General features: G+C 37.1%; 1 long non-coding RNA gene across 1 annotated transcript; it reads left to right on the top strand.

The window, feature by feature from the left end:
- Positions 1–6,781: 6,781 nt before the first annotated feature.
- Positions 6,782–15,050, top strand: LOC115928601. Its single transcript, XR_004066101.1, has 4 exons — positions 6,782–6,877; positions 9,874–10,088; positions 10,510–10,735; positions 12,172–15,050. It is a non-coding gene; the product is annotated as an uncharacterized LOC115928601 (long non-coding RNA).
- The last annotated feature ends 2,201 nt before the right edge of the window (positions 15,051–17,251 follow it).

The raw sequence follows: 17,251 nt of genomic DNA, 5'->3' as shown, positions 1-17,251 counted from the left end.
TACTTATCACCAATGCCCTTACATTGGAAATACAGACGTACCAGTATTGTATTGTTGCTGTTCAACTGGTTGGAAGTTTTACCAAATGGTTCTAATGGCTCAGCTAGACCAGTTGAATTATAACTGGCCTGGATTAACTGGATCATTTAGCCCATTTCAATTTCCAGGGTTACCAGTTGGCAATTAATGGTTCATCAACTGGACCAGTTGCAACTAGCTTCCCAGATAGCAAAATATCCGGGGCCCATCTGGGTTTTGTTTGGGCTGACTAAAGCCCAAGTGGCCCATACAAAAACCAGATGTATACCAGATGGGCCTTTCCCACCCAGAACCCACGCATATGGGCCCCATGTGGGCCCCATGTGGGTTTTTGGTGGTGAAAATCGCACGTCGAACATCGGCTGGGCCCAGCTAAAAACCAGGCGTATACCAGGTGGGCCTTCCCACCAAGAACCCACAGATATGGGCCCCATATGGGCCCCATGTGGGTTTTTGGTGGTGAAAATCGCACGTCGAACATCGGCTGGGCCCAGCTGAAAACCAGATGTATACCAGATGGGCCTTCCCACCAAGAACCCACAGGTATACGGAGCCCACGTGGCCCATATAAAAACCAGATGAATACCAGATGGGCCTTCCCATCCAGAACCCACAAGTACCAACACAAATAGGCCCCGTATGGGCCCCATGTGGGTTTTTGGTGGTGAAAATCGCACGTCGAACATTGTCTTCGCCCAGCTGAAAACCAGATGTATACCAGATGGGCCTTCCCACCCAGAACCACAAGTATATGGAGCCCACGTGGCCCATAAAAAACCCATATTGGCATTCCCACCCAAAACCCACATGTATACCAACACATGTGGGCCCCATGTGGGCCCCAGTTGCACATCGAGCATCGGCCGGGCCCAGCTAAAAACCAGATGTAAACCAGATGGGCCTTCCCACCCAAAAGCCACAAATATATCCCAGAATTTGCATAATGAATATAGGGTGCGTGAACATGTATGTTTTTTTACAATTTATCTGAATTTACAGAATATTTCCTAATTACTGATGATTTAGTTATATGCAATTCATTTCGAAAATACTACAAAATGTAAATTGCTAATATTTAGGACATTTCACTACTTTGTATAAATTTCATTTAATTAAATATGAATTAGGAAAAACACTAACTATGATCTAAAACAGATTCAATAAAATACAAGTATATGGAAATGTCTCATCACAGTAAATTAACCAAGTCTTCTTAACACCAATGCCTTTACATTGGGAATTTTAGACGATGTGTTGTTGCCATTGGCAAAATTAATTAGTACAAGTGCTACATAAGCTACTAATTAAGTTTGCTAATTGGAGCTTTTAACTGGTTGAAAGTTGAGCCAAATGGTACGACTGGCCCAGTTAAACCCAACTGGTAACCCTGTATATTGAAATGGGATAAATTAATTCAACTGGGTAAAAATAGAACCCATTTAAACGATATGAAGCCCATTTAAACCAAATTGGCCCATATGGGACCAGATCAAACCCACTTGGCCCAAATGGTTCCCATATATAAACCCGCTTATAGCCCATATGGGGCCATATAAAACCCACTTGACCCATATATAGAATGTGGTAGGTCCCACATAAAACCCACATGGCCCATCTGGTGCCCAATAGGTAACCCTTGTGTATATTGATGGGCCAATTGTGGGGCCCATCTGGGTTCCACGTGGGCCCATCTGGGCCAAGTGGGTCCAATCTGGGCCGCCCATCTGGGGCCATTCTATAACCCGGGTGCAGATTGCTGGGCCCCACATGGGGCCTATCTGGGACCCATCTGGGCCAAATGGGCCAAGTGGGCAATAGATGGGCTGGCCCATCTGGGCCAAGTGGGCCAGCCCAGTTGTAACCATATAAAACCCAGATGGGCCCCACAACATTTTGCTATCTGGGTTTCTCTTCTGGGATGTTTGCACCCCCCCCCCCCCCCCCCCCCACCCAACCCCCTCTAATCCCAAACTGCTTCCGGCGCGCCTGGATGTAATTATGGAAGATCCAAGACACGATGTTCAGAAACGGGGTGAGAACGTCATTATTTTGGTTCATTTATTGTGTAATATTTGCGTAATTATTGGGTTGAACGCGGGTTACAGTAACATACTTCCTCTTCGACGTAAATTTCACGTGAATGAAGAACATGATTCATCTCAAGTCAGCCTCGTAATATTCACGTGAATTTCACGCAGATATTTTGACTAAGACTATCACTAACGCTTCACGTGTTTCTGTGACGCGATAATTTCGTGTATGAAGATGTAATTTCATAACCAAACAAACACGGGAGTATTAGGTTTACAAACCATGGTCTCCAAGGTAGGGATAATCACGTTATTATAATGGTGATATTGCAGTGACAAGTGCGTGATTTAGTGTACGTGTGTTTTAAGTTACCTAATGCAATAAACGTATTAACACATTTACGTAAATGTCCGGTGTTTGAAGAACGTAACTCTCCTCAAGTCGATACCTTGATATTGACGTGATTTTCACGTGATTTTGTTTATTGGGGAAGATAAACCCTAGTGAGTCATACGTTTTTGAAAATTTGCCATTTTAGTCATTTTGTGTGTTGGAACAAATGGCAGTGGTTGTCCGCCACTACATCACAAAGACATTATTGATTCAGCAAATTCAAAGAGCCCATACCTGTATACTGATTACAACTTTCAAAGATAATTCTTTTCCCGATTTCATTCAAACTTTCACCAGGCTATTTCTCTGATTATGCTGCTTTCCTGTACTAATACTAGTAGTTTGCTGTCAAGCTTAGGTTGGTTTTTCATTTTATTATACTGTGTACACACCTACACTTGATGATGTCACTTGTAGATTCCGCGTACGTAATTCCGCATTCATGTATAGAGAGACTCTGGCCTTATTGCAAATTCATCTTCAATTCCATTTCAAATCAATTCATTTATTTTTCCTCTTTCAATCGTTCATGTTTACAATGATGGTACATTTTAACATATTCACATATTTGCACAATACAATACAATAAAAAAATAAACATGAAATTGAAAGGGAAGGAGGGCCGACTAAAAGGCAGAGCTTGTAGGGTGTAAGCCCCCCAGTAAAATTAATTATTATGAATTATTATTTTATGAGCAAAAACAAATCATCATGACTCACATTTTAATTTTCATTATCTACTCTCCTATTAACATTATTCAAAAGATTAATAAATTGTCCAATGTTTATTTCATTAATATCACGTTAAATAATTGTTTATGATTTCTTTAGTTTTATCTGAGAGTATATAGAAAATACAGGAAAATAATCACTAATATCCGCAAAGAAAATTTTTAATAAAACATCATCATCGTTATTTAAAAAAAATATTATCAATCGGTGATATTGAATGATCAGTGATGAGAGTTGGGTAATGAGTTGGATACATCGATTTTGTCATGAATAAATATAACTAAATAATGTGTTTTGGAGCAAGAGTCGAAAGTCAATAAATTAATATTATAATCTGCCACAATAAGTTATACATATTTTTATTTATATTTAGAAGTTAATTTATTGATTCAAAAAACTTATTTTCAGATTCATTTGAAGGTCTATAAAAAAAACACCTATAGTAATATTTTTCTTTGAATTTTGAATCTCAATAAAAATAGACTCCATACAATTTGCGTTAGTATCTAAATCTACTGTCTGTTTATTAACTAAATCATCTCTAGCATAAATACCAACTTCTTCTCCTCGACGTTTTACTATATCATTAGCTATAAATTTGAATTCTTCTAAATTATATTTAGGATCGCTGTTGCTTAACCATGTTTCAGTTAATCCTATTGTACAAAAGGTATTATCAACAACATCCAGGAAAAAAATCAAACAAGAGAAGTTTTTTTCTTAAAATTCTGCAATTTACATGGAGAAATGAAATTTGTTTTTCTAAATATCTTGGTCACTATACGTCTGTGAGCCACAGGCTTTTGGTACAAGAAAAAGGAAAGAAGACGAAAGGTAAATTGCTTAAACACATGCACCTATCGTTCTTCCTAAGGATAAGGATATCAAACTTTAACCAAGGGGATTTTGACTTTAATATATAGGTTTACTTAAATACACGGAGTATCAGAGCCTTTCTTATTCTCGGCATGATATATGGTAAAGAAATCCACTCAAATAAACCAGTCTGCACGCACAGACTCCCATTTAAAAATTAACCACTAATCCTAAAGTATTTAGCAGAGTGTAGCCCCGTAATTCTCTGGCCGCATCAAATCAGCTAAGCTAGTAGAACCTTTGCAGTATCATGGTGTAGATACTGTTACGCACCGCGACTGGCAAGGCTTTGTGTCTGCCAACTATCAAGACATCTGCCTTGTACAAGTAGGCTTGCGGCACAGTATACTTTGTTTGCGAGCTCATGTTTGAGGAGTACAAAGTAGCCAATGCCGAAAACGAGGTTCGCGTTATTTCCTGTTATTCTGAAATCTCATGATCTTCTTTCCTCATCCGGCAGCGGATGTTTTCTCAGATGATCTAGGGATAAACAGGGTCTACAAAAGTCTACAAAATAGGCCAAGCCCGAATCCGAGGTTTGTGCTATTTCCTGTTATTCTGAAATCTCATGATCTTCTTTCCTTATCCGGCAGCGGATGTCTTCTCACATGATCTTTGGATAAACAGGGTCTAAAATAGTCTACAAAGAAGCCCAAGGCCAAATCCGAAGTCGGTGCTATTTCCTGTTATTCTAAAATATCATGATCTTCTTTCATTATCTGGGAGCATTATTCTTTACTAGTAGATATTGCATATCGTTATTATTTCCAATTACAGAATTTTGAACATTATTTCTAAAAGAAGCACCTATGTTAACCACAAAGTAATTAAACTCTTGAGAAATGCAAATATTCTGTAACACATTCATTATTCACTTGAATGTGAACAATGTTTGTATCACGAGTCGTAAACGAATTTCCTATAGCTTTGATAATTACCTTCCATGTTTCTTTCATGTCATGTTGCAATTTTTGAAACTTGTTTTAAAAATAATCATATTTCACATGTTTAATTTCATGGTTCAACTTATCTCTGTACATTTTATACACACTTTGTCTATAGTCCGTTGGATTTTGTAATAATTTTTTATACAACTTATATTTTCTATAACACATTTTACGTAATTTATGAGAAAAAAACGGTTTGTATGGAAAACATTTTATTATAAATTTGCATGAATTTAAACAACAAATCATCATGACTCACATTTGAATCTTCATTATATACTCTCCAATTATCATCATTCAACAGATTAATGCATGTTCCAATGTTCATTTCATTAATATCACGTTTCATAATTGTTAATGACTTTTTTAGTTTTATCTGAGTGCTTGATATACAAAATTCAGGAAAATGATCACTATATATCCGCAAAGAAAATTCCTAATAAAACATCATCAACGTTATTTGTAAAAAAAAAATGATTATCAATCAGTGATATTGAATGATTAGTGATATGCGAGTTGGGTAATGAGTTATGGATACATCGATTTTTTCATAATATGTTTAAAACAAATCATGTGTTTTGGAGCAAGATTTGAAAGACAATAAATCATAATCGGCCACAATAAGTTATACATTTTTTATTTATATTTACAATATTTAGAAGTGAATTTATTGATTTAAAAACTCATTTTCAGATTCATTCGGAGGTTTATAAAAAACACCTATAATAATATCTTTATTTGAATTTTAAATCTCAATAAAAATAGACTCCATACAATTTGCGTTAGTATCTAAATCTACTCTCTGTTGATTACCTAAATCATCTCTAGCATAAATACCAACTTCTCCTCCTCGATGTGCTACTCTATTATTAGCCATGAATTTGAATTCTTCTAAATCATATTTAGGATCGCTGTTATGTAATCATGTTTCAGTTAATCCTATTGTACAGAAGAGATTATCTATAACATCCAGAAAAGATTCCAAACAAGAGAAGTTGTTTCTTATAATTCTGCAATTTACATGGAGACATGAATAGTTTTCTAAATATCTTGGTCATACTACATGTCTGTGAGCCCACCTGATACCAATAATCGAGTCAGCAAAGTACCGTAGCGGATTACCCAATGTGGTCGGTTAATATCAGAGCAGAATATAATCTGATAACCTAGGTGATATAGTTGCAATAGTAAGGTACCGGAACTATATTGTCTCCTAGAATATAGTGATGACCCAGTAAGATACTGAGGAAACAAGTCTTCCAGCGCGCGCGCGCTACTCAGCTTCTGTAGATCGTCGCCTTTAGATTATATTCTGTAACAGTAAGTTGCTGGGAATGCTTGTGCGGAATACGCGTGCGTATTATCAGGGAGTACGAGTGCAGCCTATATGCGAAATACATCATGCTCGACCCGCTGTAAATGTAGCGGCGGATCCAAGAGTTTTTTTTTAAAGGAGGGGCATGAAGTGTTAAATCGGCGTGGGGTCCGGGGCCAAAGGGCCCCGGAAAAAATTGAACTATAAGATGCTTTATGGTACATTCTGAGGCATTTCTGAATGCGTAAACTGAACATTTATTTGAAAATGCTTGGCTTTTTTTGGAAGGAAAAGGGGGCATTAAAACCCCGACGCTCCCCATGGATCCGGCCTAGCTGGCAGGGCTAGCTAGCGCGACCGGCCCGGCAAGGCTAGCTCTCTGCAGTACGCCCAGGACTGGCGTCGACCGCCGGCGTCCCCGCTAGACCCGCAGAGCTCGCATACCTGCGGCTAGTTCAGATACAGTTTCAGCTGGTCGGCGCAGCTAGCCTTGCCCTGCTGGTGGTTCCTTGTCTTCACTCCAAAAATATCTACAATGTATACCGTAAGTTTTAAATATATAGATCTAGATATTCATCTTAGTCAGAGGAATAATCGATAGAGTCTAATTATAAGGACTAATATTGTTTGAAAACCATTTGCCTTTGTATTTCATGAGACCTATCTAGATCTAGGTCTAGATCTAGGCCTAGTCCCAAATATAAACTTTTCTGTGTGTGATTCTATCGTTATTTGTGTGTGTGTTGGCAATTTTTCTACGAAAAAGTGTTGTACAATCAAAATTCATCCAACTTGAGCATACCAAATTCCACTTCACACTCCTATAATTTCAATGCATAAGGTCTAGCCATTAATTAACCGGTATCGACGTCATAAAACTCATTGGATTTCCCACACATGCATGTAATTCTAGGTCTACAAAACAAATACCGGTAGCCTAGATCTAGATCTAGGTGTCTAGGCCTACTAAATTATAAATAGGAGAAAATGTAAATTATTGTTCAATTGAATATTGAATATAGATCTAAATCATTATGATGCTTCAAAATCATACTGCAGTTTAAATAACCTTAAAAAATCAGTTCTCTTATTTAATTTCATCTGATTCACACTCACAGTCACAGCTCAAAATCGCGTTGAAAAACTGCAAAAAATGCCCCTTGAAAGCTTGATTTTATTCCATTGCACTTTGTTTGACTAGCGTTTGCGCATCGATAGACTTTATGATAGACTCTGTCTAGATCAACAGAAAATTCAATGAAATTTTGGGCAAACCTTGATAATACTGCGGCTATTTGTGCTGCTCACTCTCCTCATTTGGCATGTTTGGCGCTATATAGCCAATGTACTATGTAGGTATTTCATTTTAAATAATTATTTTATAGTCAAGATGACCATATTGTCTACAAATTCTTGACATGCTTGTGAAATATTCCACCACTCATTCAAGGACTCTGCACAGTATAGCCTAACGGTTCATTGTGCGCAATGCTTGCACATGTCTGTAGATTATATAGGCCTACACGATAAAAAACAACAACAATGGTTTATTCACAAAATCAGTAGGGGTGCTGGTACGTGAATAAGCATCGTCCTCATAAACGACAATACCCTCGTAAACGCAAACCATTCGCATCCAGAAAAATAAGGATCATCCACATTTTTGTGAAGGATCCGGATTCCTGATCCGCGCGTTGGTGATGCGAAAAACGAATTCCGCGATGATGCTCCATAATGCATTTTACACTTACTGTACGCAGAGACTTTCACTTTTATGAACAATAAATCCTAGGGAAGACGGACAACCCATAGAAAGTAGACGGTGAACTGGGGGTATTTTATTACGCGGAATCCGTTTTTTCGCATTAATTGCCAGCACGCGGATCAGGAACCCTGTACCCGCAGAGCAACGAAGAAGAAAAAACGTCTGTGAAAATTGCAGACTATCCTTATTTTTTTAGGTCGAGACTTGTCCGCGTTTACCAGGATATTCTTGTTTATGCGGACAATCTTCATTCTCAGACCAGTGCCCCTACTGAAAATGGCAATATTCCTCACATCAATTCCACTCTTAGAGAAATAACTTGGCACAAAGTACCCTGCAGGAAGTCAAGCTAGGGCCATGCAAGGACAAGTAAAAGAGCCACATCCATAATTGTAATTTGCAATTATTATTTTTCTTTTTCATAAAGATAGAGAATAGGAATAACTCATTGTTAGAAATACACATCACAAGATTTGAAGAAAAAAAAAAAAACTATCTATTTTTGTATTTGGGACCATTAAATGGCAAAATGGAATGATGATGGGCAATTCCACGGTAACCGAAGGACACTCAGACAAGATTTTTGAACTTCAGGTTCATACTAAAAGAACTGTTTTATTAGTATAAGATGTGAAACAGTACAGATATAATACCTATATAAGTGCCTTTAATTCTCCCCAAAAAAATTGTAATTATAGTTAAGTAGTTTAAGAATGTGCATATTAATTATCTCGGTAACGGAAGGACATAAAAATGGACATGGTTTTTCCAGTTAATTAGTGTTTATCCAAACTTTGTGAAGTTGATGAAGCTTTCCACTTGACTGAAACACATTTTGTTCCCCATAGTTTAATACATACTAATAAAACATTTCTTTTAGTATGAACCTGAAGTTCAAAAATCTTGTCTGAGTGTCCTTCCGTTACCGTGGAATTGCCCTGATGCATTATGGAGCAGACAGCATGTTATTGGCCATTAACACATAATAACCAGGATTTTTCACTGAATATTTTGTAGATGGAGTATATTAATTGTTCTTTATGTTATAATTTCATTATATTTTAATCAATCAGATTTTATATGTTTTCATTGAAATGAGTTATCAATGTAATTTTTTTGGGTAAAATTGTTTCTTAGGATCATACACTGGCCCAACTCTATTTTTGAAGAAAAAAATGTTATTGTTTTGGTAATTACTGTTGTAATCTAACAATATGAACAAGCAAAGGGCATATACAGTAGTACACAATAAGCACTGACTTGAACAATTCAGGGAAAGCTATTTATAGTGGAGGGAGGGGGGGGGGGGGGGGGGGTAATGATCCTATGCACCTAATTCTGCATCGGTGTAGTACGTGTTGTTATAGGGTTCTATAGACTATTACCCCCCCCCCCCCCGGACAATCACCCCTGACAATTACCGCAAAAGGACATTTTACCCCCCCCCCCCCCCCTCTGAAAACTTAGCCCCCCCCCCCCCCTAAGCCTCAATTGAAGCTGTTATTCAACCCTTACACTGACAGCAGTGATCAAGGTTGACCTCTCAGTCATGAATATAAGCCATAAGGGGGGGGGGGTTATACTTTGCACCATACAAGTAGGGTGGTCCTATACACCCAATTCAGCATCCAGTGGTTCCTATCATTTGTGATTTTTCCAAACATAATTTAAGTCAATTTTATAAATTTGCTTGCATCTTCAAATTGGAGTGATCGAATGCCGTTTGAGCAATTTTTTAATTTTATTTTCATATTGCATCTTTTTAATACAAACAGAAAACCTAACATGCTTGAAGATGTAGAAGATCCTCGCTATCCATCCACCTTCGCAGCTTCTTTTGCCTCACAATTACCTCTGTCACAAGCCCTACCTGATTATGGTGCAGCTGACAGCACTGGGGACACTTTGCCTCAATTGAAGCTGTTATTCAACCCTTAGACACAACCACTTGCCTGTTAATTACCTGCTATGAAAGAAATTACATATTGTGGTAAGTACATCGAAGCAGCAATGGATGTGGGGCTGTCTCACTAACAGCAGTGATCATGGTTGACGTACTCTCAGTCGTATAATCATCATGGGCGGGGGTCATACGTTGATGCTATACAAGTAGCATGATCCTATACACCTAATGCTACATCCAGTGTTCCCATCATTTGTGATTGTCCCAGAGATTAAGTCAATTTTATAAATTTCCTTGCATCTTCACATTTGAGTGAATTTTCTTTTAGCATGGGGCATGGGGGGGGGGGGTGGTCATACTTTGATGTCATACAAGTAGCATGATTCTGTACACCCTATTCTGTTTTAAGTTACGTTTATAAATTTGATTACATCTTCACATTGATTTAAATGCTAGCTGTCATAAAATTAGTGTAATTTCATGTTAATATTGCATCTATTATGAACAGAAACCAAACATGCTTGAAGATGTAGGAGATCCTTGCTATCCATCCACCTTCGCAGCTTCTTTTGCCTCACAATTACCTCTGTAACAAGTCCTATTAAACACCGTGCCTGATTATGGTGCAGCTGACAGCACTGGGGACACTTTGCCTCAATTGAAGCTGTTATTCAACCCTTAGACACAACCACTTGCCTGCTAATTACCTGCTATGAAAGAAATTACATATTGGGGTAAGTACATCGAAGCAGCAATGGGTGTGGGGCTGTCTCATTAACAGCAGTGATCATGGTTGACGCACTCTCAGTCGTATAATCATCATGGGCGGGGGTCATACGTTGATGCTATACAAGTAGCATGATCCTATACACCTAATGCTACATCCAGTGTTCCCATCATTTGTGATTTTCCCAGAGATTAAGTCAATTTTATAAATTTCCTTGCATCTTCACATTTGAGTGAATTTTGTTTTAGCATGGGGCATGGGGGGGGGGGGGGCATACTTTGATGTCATACAAGTAGCATGATTCTGTACACCCAATTCTGTTTTAAGTTTCGTTTATAGATCTGATTGCATTTGACATTCTTGATCATGTACGATATCCTCGCTATCCTTCCACCTTCACAGCTTCTTTTGCCTCACAATTACTTCTGTCACATACAAGTCCTAACACCATGCCTGCTTTTGGTGCAGGGAGCCTAAAGGGCATTTCCAATTTCCTTTGGTTGTTGCCACTTTTTTTTTAATGAATGCGTTTTAAGCCTTGTAATTGCGATATCTTAGTAATCATTTGAGGTATGAACTTCAAACCTGCTAATAGTACATGTATGTATCACTTTAGGAAGACAATCTGATTATATTTTGGGGTAAGTAGGTCAAAGGTCACATAAGGATTTCTCTTTATTCCAATAGAAAAAACTCTCACATTGTTTAATACAGATAACGTTATAGAATTTACACAATGGAGGGATTTTATTTTTTATTTTTTAATCTCTGAAACCCCAAACTGTACAAAATCCAGGAATGAAAATTTAATCTAATGATACTTTGATCTCAAGATATATGTTTTGGCGGACCCGCCTCCCACTAGCATAGAGTGTTGAAATAGTCACACACTTTTTACAGCAAACGTTATTGTTGAGGCATAACATAAACTGTTTTGCGAGAACGTGCAGTTTTCTTCATGTTGGACTGTTTTCAAGATATGTAATTTTCGATCTTTACCAATTAGTATTGCATCTGTTGGATCATTTAGAAGAAACACCTACTTATGATATTCATATTAATGTTTAAATGTGCCACATTAATCTGTACAAAGTAAAAAGGGTATTTATTCAAGATTAAAATGATAGTGTTTAAGCCTATATTATACACTATTTATTTTAAAAAAAATCAGTAATGTGAAGATAAGTTGAGGCCAGCAGTCTGCAATACTTTGAAACAGATAAAGTCCTGCAAAGGAAACAAAATAGAGCCTCAAGCACGTAAGGAAATTTGTGTCGAAGTGTTGAAATGAAAAATTATCTTACAGTAGTCTGATTGGTGTCCCTTTTTTTATCTCCTTTGCAGCTTTGCTCAAGCTCAGCATCCGTTATTACATTATTCCTTCACTTTTTATCAAAATTTAATGAATTTTTTCTTTTCTCTTTTGTTTCTTTTATTTGATAGAGCTACTAGCAAAGGAACAACTTCAACACTGCATCAAATGGCTCGACCAAAGTTATCAGTGGAGCAATATTCACCTGGTTTCCCCAAAACAAAACAGCACATCCCAAAGAATGGTGAACTCCAGTTGAAAAGACATGCGATTTTGAAATAACCATGGTCATTTCAGACATCTTGCGGGAGAATTAAAAGGGGCAAGAACAGTCAGTGATTTAGATACATTTTACCATCAGGAGCATTCACTGCATTGCACAGTATGTAACTGAATAGTTGGAGAGAAACTGGACTCTGTGTAACTATACTAGACATGACAAGTACAGAAGTACTAGCTAGTAATGGACAAGGAATTTTACTCACGTGAGCAGTTCAAAACCAAATCCAAGTAAGTTTTCCTCAAGTGTATCTAACCAGCCCTTCAAATGCTGCACCTAGACCACAAGGCCATCCAAAACTGCACCACTCCGACAATTCTGGGAGTTACAGTCAGATCTCAAATGGAATTTCCAAGTGTTTGATATGATATCAAGTGCCGGCAAGCGACTATACATTTACGACATCTCAGAGTATCATGTGAAGATCTAGCAGACATCTTCTCGACATATATCCGATCTTCGCTAGAATACGCTTCTCCAGTTTGGTCCACATCAATTTCCCGAACAGTTATCTTGCAGTCTGAAGAAAGTGCAGAAACGTGTCTGCTGTATTATCCTTGGATAAGAACAGTGGTATGAAACCACTCGTTTCTCTCCAGAGTCTAACTTCTTGCCGTCTTGCCCTTCTTGAATCCTTTTCTCTCAAACTGTTTAAGTCATCACGAGATCGAATTATGTTCTATCGCCAACTCGTCGCCAAACCTCTTGCCATGAACTATGAAACTCTCTACACATAACTATACCCTATTGTAGAACTGAGAGACACCGCACTTCAATTATTCCCTATATCGTACAACTCCTTAACAACCAACTGTGATTTTAATTATCTTTGTCATGTTTGTATTTATTTATTTTTGCTTACCATATTATTGTTTTTCATTCTTCTCTTTTCCATTCTTCATTATTTTATCCTCCCCTCTCATGTACTTTTTCTCCTTCTCTCTAAATCAGCAATTAAAGTACTTACATGCATTATGATTATTATTACAATTTTGATTAATTACAAAAGAGTCATCTCAGAATGAAGTATCTTTTTAATCAATCTTTTTATTCATTATGTTTAGCTTGTATTTAGGTTTTTCACACCAATTAACCAATGTATCGGTTATTACAGAATTTTGAAATCACAATTATAGGCATGTATTTTCTGAGGAGAGGGTGGTGTTGACTTTTTGTGACTGCTTTTATTTGTGTTTGCGATGGGATTTCATTTCTTTCATTACCCATTGTCGGTTTAATTCAAAACTGTATGAGTTTTAGAGCTCAATAAGTAATAAGTCTTATTTAGGTATCAACAAAAGCTTATACTCTGAACATAATTGTTTAAATATAAGGTTATACTATTTACAATTGCTATACAATTTCTTTTTGGAGCATTTTTTGGGTACTAAAGTTCTTGCTAGATGTTAACCCAATTAAGCCATGCGTAAACAATTTTCAATATTATTATTCTACTCAAAGAAAAGAACGGGGTGATTTTTTTCCTATTTGTATACCTTTTTTCCTGTGTTTGGTACTAAATTTGTCATTACAGGAAATATATATTTTTGAAGTCATTGCCAATTTTCATGAGTTCGGCTCATGGTCAATTTTAGTTGAATTGCCCACATTCAAATGTATACAATTCTTTAAAATCATATTGATTTTATTTTGGCATGTATTCTTTGGTAGCAAAAATACACCCATCACATTAGGTAATTAAGCTAAGGGTAATTGCTGGTAAATTTTCGAATTCTCTGGTGTGCAAGTTTTATATAATCTCTCTATCTTTTATGAGGGAAAAGGTTAAACAAATACCTACAGTCTTCTCAGAAAATACATAGTGCATGTACAGTGTAAGTTTAACTTAAATAATTGATATTCCTGTTATAGGCAGTTTAAGACTTTTCAACTGATATCTTGTCATGATCTTGGTTTTTGATAATTAATCGGTAGTGTTAATAGTTTAGCATGGGTTGAGTTACTGAGAGGGCACTGATGTCATGGGGGGGGGGCTGCTGCTCTTATTAATTGAATTAATTGTTTAGACAGATAACTGGAATCTCAAGTTGGAGCATATGTGGGAGGGGTCGATCATGTTGCATTCCTTTACTTTTCTTTTCACTCCTTGATGGGATGTCACATATCATTTCAGATACCCCTCCCCCCCCCCCCCCCCCCTATAGGTATTCCTCTCAAGCAAATCAATCGATAGAGGAATGTGTAATTGGGTTAGTTCAGCAATTACATAATGATGCCTTTTGTCTCAAATTTTCAGACTTGTTGGATTGGATAGGAAAGGATCTTAAAGTAGTGTAGTTATTTTGGCTCTATGTTCTCCAGTTTCGCTCTGATGAGTGCGAGGTTATGTCTTTTGTATGTCTTTTTTGAGAGGCATGTGCATTAGTCTTTTCTCTCTTTCATAGTATCAACTTGTATTGACATCTTTATATTAATTGCAATCATGAGATGTGTAATAACGAGTACATTTGTAGGTTCTATTATAATTTGTTTTTTTCTTTGGTGATGGATCCTTTCTCTGAATGCAATTTGTACTTTATTTGCCTGTATAAACATCTATGTGTTTTTACATTTGTTGTTGTTCAGCTACCCTAAATACCCGACGTTATATTATTACCAAGAATGTGTTTCTTCTAACAATATTGACAGAAGAATTATATCTTTAATAAACGATTTTATCAGTATTGTACTACATGTACTTCAAACTGGATGAGATTTATTCTTTTGCAATTTCATGTCTTTGAATTGTTCGTTTGTGCCATTAAGTCAGTGTAGACAGACGCGGATCCACGTGGCGATTTTTCCGGCCCTGCTCCCCCCCCCCCCCCACCCTGTAGTCTAAAAAAAATGTTTAAAAAAATAGGATAATAACGTAAATTTAACCTTTTTTTAAACAAAAACAAAAGCGGCGCCCAAAAAATTTTAAAAAATTTCGCCCACACCAAAACAAAATATTACCCCCCCCCCCTGCGTATTCACCGACTGGATGAATCGCTGCTAAATATTTTCTCACGAAGTGGGCCCAATATATTAAAAAAATATATATGTGCTCTTTCCCCCCCCCCCCCCCCCCCCGCTTATTCACAGCCGGCTGAGTCGGCGCTAAATTTTTCCTCTAAAACTGTACCCCCCAAAAAAAATGTGCTTCTACACCCAGCCCCCCCCCCCCCCCCCCCCGCGTTTTTTCATTTTTCACCGGCCGGCTTAGTCGGCGCTAAATTGTTTTCTCAAGATTTGCCCCCCCCCCCCCCCCTCTTTTCGCCGGCTGGATCCGCCCCTGAGTGTAGACGCCACATACTTTAAGTATAATGGCTGCCAGCTGTGCCTTGGTGTGATTAAGAGAGACTTGATGTGAAATGGGTTGTTGAGATTTGGAGAGGGGAGTCCTGGTCCATCATATTACGAGAAACCGGTAGGACGCCGCTAAAGTAAAGTAAAAATATTTGGACTAAGGGCTGTGAGATTCCGAGAAAAGTAAAACATCTGCTCAGAGCTAGATTATATTCTGGATCTCCACAGAAACATGATAGCTGTTCAAAACACATCGGTGTTCTCTACTCTATGTCGCAAATTGGGAACTAGAAGGGCATTGATATAACCCTGTGATTTCACTGCATGTCATGAAAACCCTCTTATGTAACAACAAAATCAAAAAACTATATTCTAGGGCCAAAATTGTCAAGCTTTTCATTACAATGCTGCCCCTCATCACTCATACAATGTACATTTTATAAACTGATGCACAATATTTTGTCAAATACTATTTTTCACATTTTCCTGCAATGCCCCGTTAAAATTAAAATTACATCTATGATTTAAGACATTCAATATATCTTACTAAGGCAATTCTACTGAATGTATGGGCATGGCTAAATTTTATTTTCAATAATCTATAATCATTTTTTGTAATTCTCCTTGATAAATTTCCTAAATTGTTACACGGTTTTAATATAGTTTGTAGATAATCCGTCTTATATTTAAAAGGGGGCAGTGGCTACAATTAGAAGCCTCCATTGACAAAACATGGCACACATATTAAGAACAATGCGCTATTTAAGCACATTTTCCGTTTAGGGACAAACATTTGAATCCAATCAGTTGTAAGACCAATTTGAAAGAAGGTTGAATGCACACGAAAGGAATCTAGCTGAAAGAAACCTCTATATTGACCAGAAAAAAAGCTGACATAAAAGTAAAGTGCAATATTATTAGGTACGTCGATACGAGGATAAAAGCGAGGGCGCTCTTCAAAATAGATTAGGTTAATTAATTTTTAAAATATGTTTTTAATGTAACCGTGTTTCAAAAATTGATTCTAAAAATATGTAATGGCATGAACTATCACTCTACAAAGTTTGAATCATCAATTTAAAGCGCAAGACAAAAAGTTGAACAAAGTACCTAAACAGGACAATAACACCATCTCGAACTGTAAACCTTCGTACATACACATTTTTCCATTCAGGATGGATCCCATTCGTGACAGATTGTGTGGAAATCGATTTACACGTCGTGTATTTTACATGCAGGAAAGGGTGTATCACGCCGTTTAATTACGTTTAATTAAAGGTAGAATTTGCGTAGCAATTAGACGAATTCAGATTTTTTTCCCCCTGCCATTTATTTATTATGCAGTTCATATGCAAAGTTGAACCTAATACGTTCTTATGTCTTTCCATAATACTTAGTGTAAAACTAACACAATTATACACATTATGTGGTGAATATTCTAACACAAGAAATCTATAGAAGATTATAGCTGCAATATGTGACAAATAGATGTAAGAGCTGTTGTGTGTGTAGGGTTTGCCACTGCTTAGTGTGTATAATATGAAACTATTTAAGTTGTATGATTATTGGATATCACGATATTAACAATGTTTATGTATACCCATTTCATGTTAAATAAATCATTCGCATAATAGGAATTT

The sequence above is a fragment of the Strongylocentrotus purpuratus genome, unplaced genomic scaffold (assembly GCF_000002235.5).
Source record: "Strongylocentrotus purpuratus isolate Spur 01 unplaced genomic scaffold, Spur_5.0 spur5_contig_854, whole genome shotgun sequence".
NCBI lineage: Eukaryota > Metazoa > Echinodermata > Echinoidea > Camarodonta > Strongylocentrotidae > Strongylocentrotus > Strongylocentrotus purpuratus.
This window is presented reverse-complemented; position numbering and strand designations above follow the sequence as displayed.